At 40.4% G+C, this 10,181-nt stretch overlaps 1 protein-coding gene across 5 annotated transcripts in view; it reads right to left on the reverse strand.

Moving 5' to 3' along the window:
• The window catches only part of evlb (Enah/Vasp-like b), a 43,487-nt gene that overhangs the window by 22,644 nt on the left and 10,662 nt on the right, over positions 1–10,181 (reverse strand). The window contains exon 2 of one of the 5 annotated variants that reach the window (XM_020603801.1): positions 7,102–7,172. The exons of 3 other annotated variants lie outside the window; for them this stretch is intronic. The gene's annotated coding sequence lies outside the window, so the exon portion shown is untranslated. Of the gene's footprint in view, positions 1–7,101; positions 7,173–10,147; positions 10,176–10,181 lie in introns of those variants that run through there. One more of the 5 variants, XM_020603800.1, reaches the window with a different exon arrangement.

Consider the following 10,181-nt stretch of genomic DNA (forward strand, 5'->3'; position numbering starts at 1 on the left):
AGAAGGCCGCCCACCAAGAGCCGGGGTCTGTCGGAGGTTTCTTCCGTTAAAGGGAGTTTTTCCTCCCCACTGTCGCCAAGTGCTTGCTCAAGGGGGATTTGTTGGGTTTTCCCTATGTAATAATATTGATAACAGTAAGGTCTAGACCTTACTTTGTAAAGTGTCCTGAGAATACTTTTGTTGTGATTTGGCGCTATACAAATAAAATTTGATTTGATTTGATTTGATTCTCTCCCAGACTCTGCTGATGTTCAGCTCAGAGATTCAGCTCTGCATCTGCTGACTGTGATGACTTTGCTCTGAGCTAAAGGTCTCAAACCACTGAACTCAAACAACACATGCAGATGGAAGTGATGATAAAACGTATTTGAAAAACAAAGCAAAAATAAAAACTCCATGTCCTGATTTACAGTTTAAATGAATAACTAAAGGAACAAAGTAATATTTTATTATCATTATTTACACATTTGCCATTGGCTTTTCAGCATCAACCATGTCAAGTTAATACTGTAGGTCAGTGAGTCTGGGTAAGGTCACATTAATGAGGCTCCATGATGATAAACACATAAATTATTCATCACTGAATATTTGCAGGCTTGAAAGACATAATTACTGCTTAAATGCAACCCTGACCTCTCTTTTCTTGCTCATCTCCTCCACATACACACATGGAACACACATAACAGCCCCATTAAGTTGGTCTCTTCTGGATCTGAGGTCACTTCGGTGTTAATGAAATGCTGTTTCACCCAAACTCCTTCTACAATCTTCCGTTTTTCTCCCCTAGCACCCATGCAAATCAAAAACTATCTTTTCACAATCTTCTGAAGTCTGCAGACCTCAGGTCTGACTGACAAGGGCATAACAGTCTGCTCCCACCTGAACACTCAAATTAGTTCAGTCTAAGCAGCGTTGTCAAAGCATTTAGTTCTCCTTTCCATTTGAGGTGCTGCCTACCTGCACTATATTTACTCTATTAGCATCACTCCTCTGATCCAAGATGAACAGCACAACCACAGGCTGTCAGAGGAGAGGGATACGCTTTTGAATCACAGCTTGGAAAAAACACACATGTAGGGGAGAGAGAAATAAGGTTGTAAATACATGCATAAAAAATCCTTGAAGCATGTGATAATGTTAATCCTCTCTTCTGCTGATGTATTGTTACAAACAGAGAAAGGTGAAATTTGAATTTAGTGTGATAACTGCCTGGTAATGGCATTTTACATAGGACGTGGAAATTTTCACATTTCCATATAATTTACTGCTGTTGTGTAACGTGGTTTTACCATCTAATAAACTTTGTGTTTCTTTAGAATTTCAGTGAAACTGCAAGTGAGTGTTGATTTTATTTAATTATTTATTTGCTTGTCTGGGTGTTTCTATGAATCAGCACCAGCCAGAGGGTGAGTAAGTTAGTGAGGAGCTAAAACCTTAATATCAGACACTCTGGGTCATTTATGTCCCTTTGATCATTATGTAGAACAGTGTTACTGTCTGTTCTCTCTGTGTGAATACACTGTGGGTGTTTGCACGTCAGTACCCCTCTGTCTCTTACACTAATCTGTGCTGTCAGAGGCCCCTGTCTATGTCTCCGTCATGCAGGCTGCAACTCTTAGGGCGGTAACGCACCAAGTCGACGTGAAAGAACTACCAGCAACGAAGACTGACCTCTGCGTCTCCTCATGTCAGCCTTGCCTGGGCAAGTCGAGTTGAAAAAGTGGCAGAAATAACTCCCCCTACCAGCAGGTGGCGGAATCTGTATTTGCCATTCAGAAAGAAGACGAGCTAGAATGCAGAAGTATAAGATCTAAACAACAGACTTATACTGTTTATCAGCACTCTACTTTGGGTGAAGGAAGAGTGGAAAAGTTCCAAAGCATCTGTAAGGACCCAGAAGCAAGCCCAGGAGATTTAGATGAAACAATTTAGAGGAAATGAGCAGCATTAAGTTGTAGCCAGTTTTGTCACTTTTGGTTTTTGCATTTACTTTTATCTGCAAGCCTGCAAGTCATATCTTTGTTTCTGAAAGTATGTTTTTATGTCTGTATAAAACTGTTTAAAAATGTTTCTTCTGCAGGAAATTGTGGCCTCTGGCCAACAATCAGAGTGGATAGTATGTGACTGATACCATGTTTGTGCTTTTCTCTCTTGGCAGTGATAACCATGCTGATGAAAGAGAAATACAAATTTCTGTTTGTCCAGACATTACTAGTGTAAAAAGAGACAAGGCTAAAAATTCAGAAAACCACGTAACACTTGATGCAGATATAGAGACAATCATGAGGAAAATGTATTGCCCTGTATTTTCTATAGCAAACCCCAGAGGACGTCTTGTGAAAGTCATTTAAGAGCGCCTGTGAAAATCACTTACAATTTGACATTATTTTTTAAAATGGATCCTCAAGTTGCTGCAACAAGATGAAAAGTTAAAGCTCTTCTGTCAAATGATTTCTATAAGCAAACCTATATACTGTGCCCCTCAAGACAGATGCTATTTTGTGTCATTCAGAAATGACATAAGAACCAAACCAAACGAACTTTAAACCAGAAAGAGGCTAAATGTTAAGGATGTAAAAACATTGCAAACTCTGGATAATAACAAAACTGGTCCCGTCGGCTACATATTGTAACAAAATCTTCCATCAAACATGATTAACACTTGATGTCAGAACAGGAGGTTAATACACAGTAAAGCTCCTGATGATGCGCCATGACAGAAACACTGAAGACAACATGGAAATCAAAGCAACATGGATCTCTAGCAACCATTATACACTGCAGCAGCATCTTCCAGGGCGTAATTTAGCTTTTTTGGTTTATATTACTGTCTGTAGACTAAATTTCAATCATCTCGCTCTTGTCACCTTTGCAGTATATGTTTTAAAGGAGATTTTAGTTGAAGTCTCTAAAGGTGGTTGAAAAGACAGAAGATGTAACACATAGTCTATTTTCCATCACTGATTCATGATGCTTGATCACAGTATACCTTGAGGCAGCAAAGATTTTTTTGTATCTGTGGTTCAATGGAAGAGGAGGACAGCAGATCACAGAAAGTGTCTTTGTGTCCCGCAGCCAGCTGCTTAGAGGGAACAGCCAAATCATACGAGGTAGCTGGCAGAACACTCGTCACCACAAATGGTTTGTACTTTTGTTTAACTCCTTTACAAAATGCTCTCTATTTTCCTAAGCTGGAGGAAAATGATGTAAAGCGCACTGACTGGAAATGGTCCAAAAAGGGTGCACAATGAAACTTCTGCATACAAGTGTGTGTGTGTGTGTTTCCGCTGGTGTGTGCTTCATCTACGTCAAAGCTGCATAAAGTAGGAAGTACAGCTGACACCTTAAACATTTATAACCATGTAAAGCTACATTAGCTATGAGTTTGAGCCTATAAACCACAGCTTTCACAGAAAATGGGATCAATTGTGCTAAACCAGTCACAGGAGCCAGTTGGCATAATGAGGAACCACTTGAGTTAAATGACATTAATTTCTGCTCCCACATGAGTCTCTAAGCACTCATCCACTCACTACTACTAATCATTACTGCAGGGAAGGTGTATAATCACTGACAGCAGGAGTTTGACTCTGTTGCTGCGGTTTCTGTGAAACTTCAACTTGATGTGTTGGATGTCAGCCATGTTTGTTCTGCAAAATAGTTCTGTCTGCGAGTCCTACTGAAACCCTGTTAAAAGATGAGAAAGTTTTGACGAGAAAATCATGTATTCCCTGCACATGAAAAAGTCTGTAGCCGTAGAAGCAGGCAGCAGCTCTCACAGCAAGGAATAGGTTTGGAAAGCAAACAGGATAGTGGAAGTACAATTTTCAGCTGTTTCTTTAATGTTAAGAAAACGGATTCTGTTCCGGTTTTAACCATGTGCTTACATTTAACTAAATGTAGCTAGTTGGCTAATGAGCTTAGTAACTGACAATTAGCAGTTCACTCAGAAGACTTCTTTTCCTGTTTATTAAATGTGCAGTACAAAATGTCTGGGAGGGTGAACAGCCTAGTACATTGAAGAGCTATGTCAGTACAATTACAGTTCAATATCATTACAGTCACTTGAGTGTGAATTTAATTAGCATGCAGCAGGACAGTGGAGTCAATGTAGAGTTTATCTTTACCTGTTTCCTGATCTGAGTACACCAGGATCAGATGAGAGACACAACTGCTAAACTTAAAAATGGAAGTATTACTAAAAATAATTAAATGCTCACTATAATTACAGTAGGAGATTTTCTTGCCTTGGGGTTAACCAATGTAGTTAACGCGCACTGAATTAGCTAAGTCACATTAGCCAAGGAAGATGGTTAGTTCAGGTTAGATAAATAATGTTATAAATTAGAATTTCCCTCAACCCCCACCAAAAAGGCACCTAAGCCATCTGAAAACTGTCTTACAGTAGACAATAAGTGCAACTTACTTGGTTTATATAATAATAAGTTACAAATTGGTTACAGTACAAAAATCCCCATGAAATAAAAGTTAAACATGTATGAATATGATGAGGACCTCCACCTTTCACTTTCCATAACAACACCTCCATTTATTTTTGTCAGAGGAGCCAATGTGCACATGCTTCTGTTCCATGGTATAAATCAGTTATGTGTGAAAGCATGTTTGTGCATATATCTGGGAAAAATAAAAGAACATAAACTGTCAGGCCGGTTTGCAGACCAGCTACAAAAACAGCTCTGAGGTTTAGTGATGAAAGGCAGGAGGTGGAAAAAATTGAAGAATAGAGTAAAAAAGGGACATAAAAGTCAGAAGAGGGAAAACAGGCCAGCCGTAACGACAGACGTTGAAGCGTCCTGCTGGCTCCAACAGAAACAGTTATAAAACAAACCAAATTGCTCAACTTGCAAGTCTAAAATGAACTGTCCTTGGATTTATTTATATGTGTGTAAATCATGCTTGTGTAAATGTTACAGCCAAGGACACTGTCTATTGACAACAGAGAAGATGTTCACTCTTTAGCACATGGTGTTAAGCTATGGCTCATGGGAAAGGAAAGCTGTAGTGTGACTTGGTAGTAGTATTATTGTTGGATATGACATTACATACCAGAACCAAAATAGAACAGCAGTTATTAAAATACATTTCTGTAGACCCAGAGTTTTAAATCATTTTTCTCTCTGGCCCAGTTTTTGCAGACAATTGTGCAAGCTAATCTAGCAGGTTGTGCAATGTTTTAGACCAGCTTTCATTATAATATAACAGGAAAACAGTGATTTAAATGAGTATGCTAGTGTTTTTTAATGCTTTAGCCTATATGCTACAAAGTCACTTGGCGCTTTTAGCCATGCTAGAGGCAGATATGTGAAGTCTTCCTTAGTCAGTGAAATAACATGACATCTACAGGATGGATCGGTACAAACCGCCAGCATTTTGTGGTTTACAGTGAAATATCGAGCCCATCCTCATTCCCAGGGTGTCAAATACTGATGTTATGTCAAGTATCTTTAGCATCTCATACAGTATTTTCAAATAAAACATCAAACTTTCACCCACAGGAGGGTGGCACTTGCATCCCATGTGTAATGAGGTGTTTTTTAATCTGTGCTTTTTTGTTTTGTTTCAAGTGTTTTAACCCAAGCCACAATATTTTCCTAACCATAACCAGTTGGTTTTTGTGTCTAAACATTACACATTGTAAACATTACACCAACTAAACATCAGCAGTTTTAATGCTAATTCACATAATCCTTTTAATGATGCTCTTTGAGTTGTTAGTGTCTGGGATTTTGTTTTCAACACCAAAGCTTGTGAATTAAATGCTGTTGGGCACCTAATACTGAAACCTTCAAGCTTTCTACAAGCACTTCCATTATCCCAAGACAGACTGGGAAGATGGGAAACTGCATTCATCCTTCTATAAAGCTATGATATGATATCCTTAAAAGACAGATACATTTTCTGTATGTCCCAATTTTCTAACCCACCTTCACAATTCAAGACTGAAAACGTTCCCAGTTAATGTGTATACCACACTATTCAGTAATATAGATCCTGTACACCTCTATGGGATATGAAATCTGCTATGTGAGTTACTCAAATGCAAGCTAATGAAACTGTGTGCCTGAGTGATTGTGCGTGCAGCCGTGCACTTCAGTGTATTCAGCTTGTGGGTACTGTATTTGAATGGATGCCAGAGCACATAGACCCTGCAGAGAAGTCACACACAAACACACTCCCTGTGCATCATAAGACACACAAACACTCCTAGACTCTAGTGCTGACTACTGAGACCATGCAGGAGTACGCTAATCTGTTGGCATGACAACTGGAGTGGAATATTCACTTGGCCTAGAAAATATGGTTGTGAGAAAAACATGAATGAGCAGTGAGATATAAATAAAAAACAGCACTCAGACAGTCTGCTCTTTAATTACAGACCCCACTGTCTTTGCACCAATACAACACAATGGACGTGTCTCATCTTCTGATCACTGTCCAACAAGGCTGTAACTGAGTGTTAACATGGGCGTATGTGTCTATGAGAGCCAGTGTTTGAGTTCTTACCACTGTACTGTTGCCTCAAAAGTAAACACTGCAGACTCCACTGAATGTCTAGCATATTTAGCCATTTGCTTTTGTACATGCTGCCTTGCTTTGAAGGTTTTGTTGTTCACTTTTTAAACCACTGATACAGCCTTAGAAGTCTCTGACAGTCCTTGTAGGCCAGTTGGGACAGCCAAAAGAAATAAAGCCACATTCTGGTGCCATAAAACAGGACTGAATTTATGACTTAATTCCGGCTGAAAGCCTGTGAAGAGAGGATGAGGTTTCTTTTACTGCTGCTCCGCATGATCACATAAAGCATTTAAGTTTCCTCAACCCCGAGTGCCAATGCTGAGACTTTGAAAAAGCAACACAATACTGTGAGATCAGGCACTCTCAACTTTTATGTTTGACCAATACCTGCATGCATTATTAAGTGTGATGAATGAAAAAATCGTTGCTTTGGGATTAAGTAGCGTTTTAGTGGTTTGGAGGATGCTTTCATTTTTAACTGTTTGAGCGTCATAAACTTGTAAAACCATGTTGTGATTTCAGCAAAATAGCTGAGAAGCTCCAACAGAGAGTTGGTAAACTTACTTTGTGTGGGCGTAATCCCAGCCTGTTAACTGTCCTTATATCATCTGGCACCCTGATTTATCCTCCCATCACTGGGAGGAGACACAAAACAGAACAAGTGAAATTAAAGAGGGCTGGTCTGTGTCTGACTTCACTTGGCTTATATCAGCACAATAGAGTGGAAAATAACTGAGATCCTCAGCGCGGATTTAGATTTAGGAGAGACCTTTATGTTTCTGCAAAGGCAGTCAAATCCTCTGACATAACAGAAGCGTCAGCAGAGACAACACATCTTCAACAGAATGCTGATGAGTTGACCGCACCCTTAAACAAACAAGTCCGCTGTGAAGTCTGCAACCAAACACAGCTGTAACTTGAAAAGGTGCAATGCAGATGAGCATTGAAGCCTTAAATGATCAGTTTGACATTTTGGGAATATACCTATTGTGATAGACTGGCAGCCTCTCTAGGATGTACCCAACCTCTCGCTCATTGGATGGATGGATGGAATACACCTATTCACTTTCTTTTTGAGTGTTAGATGAGAAGATATATACCACTCTCATTTCTGTACAGTATATGAAGCTCCACCCAGTTGCTTAGCATGTAATAGATACATAATATATATATATATTTTTGTCCTAACATTAGTAACACCTCTGAATATAATTTCATCCAGTACAACACCACCTTTAAATATGAAAACAATAATACGCATATAATTGAATTTATACATTTATGACAATTTCACCAAAAACTGAAACATTTTGAACTTCAGGTACAGGTGTACCTAATAAAGTGCCTGGTAATGCAGTGGATATCACACCTGAAGGGAAGAATGGCTAATAGCCTGCTTCAGCACAGCTACTGTAGCCTGCCTCACCAGTCCATGATAACACTCTGTGTGTGTGTGTCTGTGCATACATGCACTGTAGGTGTATGTGTACTCTCGTGGATTGGTCAGCACTGGTTGTCATGGTTATCTGACTGTACTGTGGCAAAGTCTGCCTCGGTCACCATGGAGCTCAGGCTGCCGCTAACATCCCAGCATTCCTTGGAACGGTTTTCCAAGGCATCTGCCACATTAAAACCCCACCGAAGACCTCAGTTCTTTTCCACAGTCACATCAATTTCCTCTTTTCTAGCTTTTCAAGCTAATTCCACATCCATACATCCGCCTGTGTTTCTCTGTCATGTTTACAGTCCACTTTCTCTTAGCTTTGCTTTTCTGACCATCCCCCAATCTGTCCTCTGATCTCTTATTTTCTCTCATTTGTCTCCTCTCCCTCTCTCTTCCTCCTGGTTTATGTTTTTTCTATCTGCAATCTCGCTTCTTCGTTTCCCTCTTGTCCCAGCTCTAATAAGCTCACCTTGTTAATAATATAGATACTGATGTGTGCCTGTTCACATTGTGCTGAACTAACTTCACCACTGACGAAAAGTATAACAAGTGATTCATCTGCACAGATCCATATGAGTATCCACTGCATAAAATCTGATTTGTGAAACGGAATACTGCTCCAGGTCTTGAACTGGTGAAACCACATCACACTTTAAATCTCTTTAATCTCTGTGAATGTATGCAGGGTTTGTGGTGTGTGTGCATGTGTGTGTGTGTGTGTGTGTGTGTGTATGTGCCGTCATTATGTGTCTCTCTTGCAGCCAGAAACGTGCAAGACATTTTTTTTTTCATTAAGGCTGCAGTCTACACAAACATATGAAAAGCTGATATTTCCAGATGGTTGCTGATGCAGTCATTTCACAGAAGGTTGCTGAGGTGACACTGCAGTGGATCAAACCTTTTGAATAGTTTATCAGGCTTAAAACACTGAAAATAAACCTTCTGGCCAGACAATGAAATATTAACCAGGGTAAAACCGGTAGGTATGACATGGACAGTAAGGTTAAAAATATGAAAAATGAATGTCATGTCCCAGGATAACTCAACTGCAATGAGAGAAGTCATAAAACTATTGCTTATTTCCTCGTCTATTGTGAAGCCAAGTACACAGACACTCTCCTTTTCCTTTCCTTCTCTTTCTTCTGATGACATCACCCTGCTTTGAACAACCTCAGACCCCTGTGGTGCCATCAGGGAGCTCGGCCAGGCTGTGATAGTGACACGCTGTAGTCTCATAAAGCTGCTCCAACCTTGAGCACCAGCCAAACTAAAAGCTGCTTAGTGGGGCAAAATTCTGGCTGAGTCCCTTAAAGCTGCACTAATCAGAGCTGTTAGAGGAGGAATTGTCAAATATATCACACACCAGATTACAACGACATCTCTAGTTATGGATGCAAAGATGAATGGATGGTGATAGATATAATGACAGAAATTATAATATGTGCTTCAGTGGAGTGAAGAGACAAATATTTTCCTGTGTGGATGCTACATAGCATCATGTCTCAGTTCTTACATGCCTGAATGCAACAGCTCCATCCTGCACAAGTACATCTCAACAAGACAAAGAGCAGGGACGCTGTTGCACATCTGAGCATGCGTCTTCGAGCTCTCTGCAACCATGACAGTAGGCGTCAGCTGAAGATGCAACAAGCCAACCCTGAGCACTTTCAGCATTGACTGGAGAGGAAGAGCAGCAGAAAGAGAAAGAGATGTGCAAACACAAAGAACAAAAGAGCTACAGAGGGAGCCAACAAGAGGGCTATGGCAGCTACAGGGCCCTGGATGGTCAATATAACACAAATGCAGCACTGTCACCCCCTCAGTCCAAACTTGGCAAGCTCCTTCACAGGCCATCAATGCCCTCTGCTTCTCCCAGGAGCCCAACACCTTTCTGCACAGCTAGCTAACACATTAGCACGCAGCCCTATCTTCCTGCAAGGGCAACCAGCTGCTCAGAGCGCCACTCATCATACACAGAAATGCCTCACATGCAGCAGCAGGAGGTCTGTTAGAACATCATGATGGTCAAACTAAATTTTGTGTATCTCAGAAACATGTAATACTGACAAAAGCAAATGAAGACATCAGACCCCAGTGTTTACGCCATCTAGGAAATGTGTGATGGACTTCTCACCAGAAACACCGTTCCCACCCTGGGAAGCCTACCTGACTTTGAACTCAGTGAGCTGTGGCTGAGCCC

This window comes from Monopterus albus, unplaced genomic scaffold, assembly GCF_001952655.1.
Source record: "Monopterus albus unplaced genomic scaffold, M_albus_1.0 scaffold62.1, whole genome shotgun sequence".
NCBI lineage: Eukaryota > Metazoa > Chordata > Actinopteri > Synbranchiformes > Synbranchidae > Monopterus > Monopterus albus.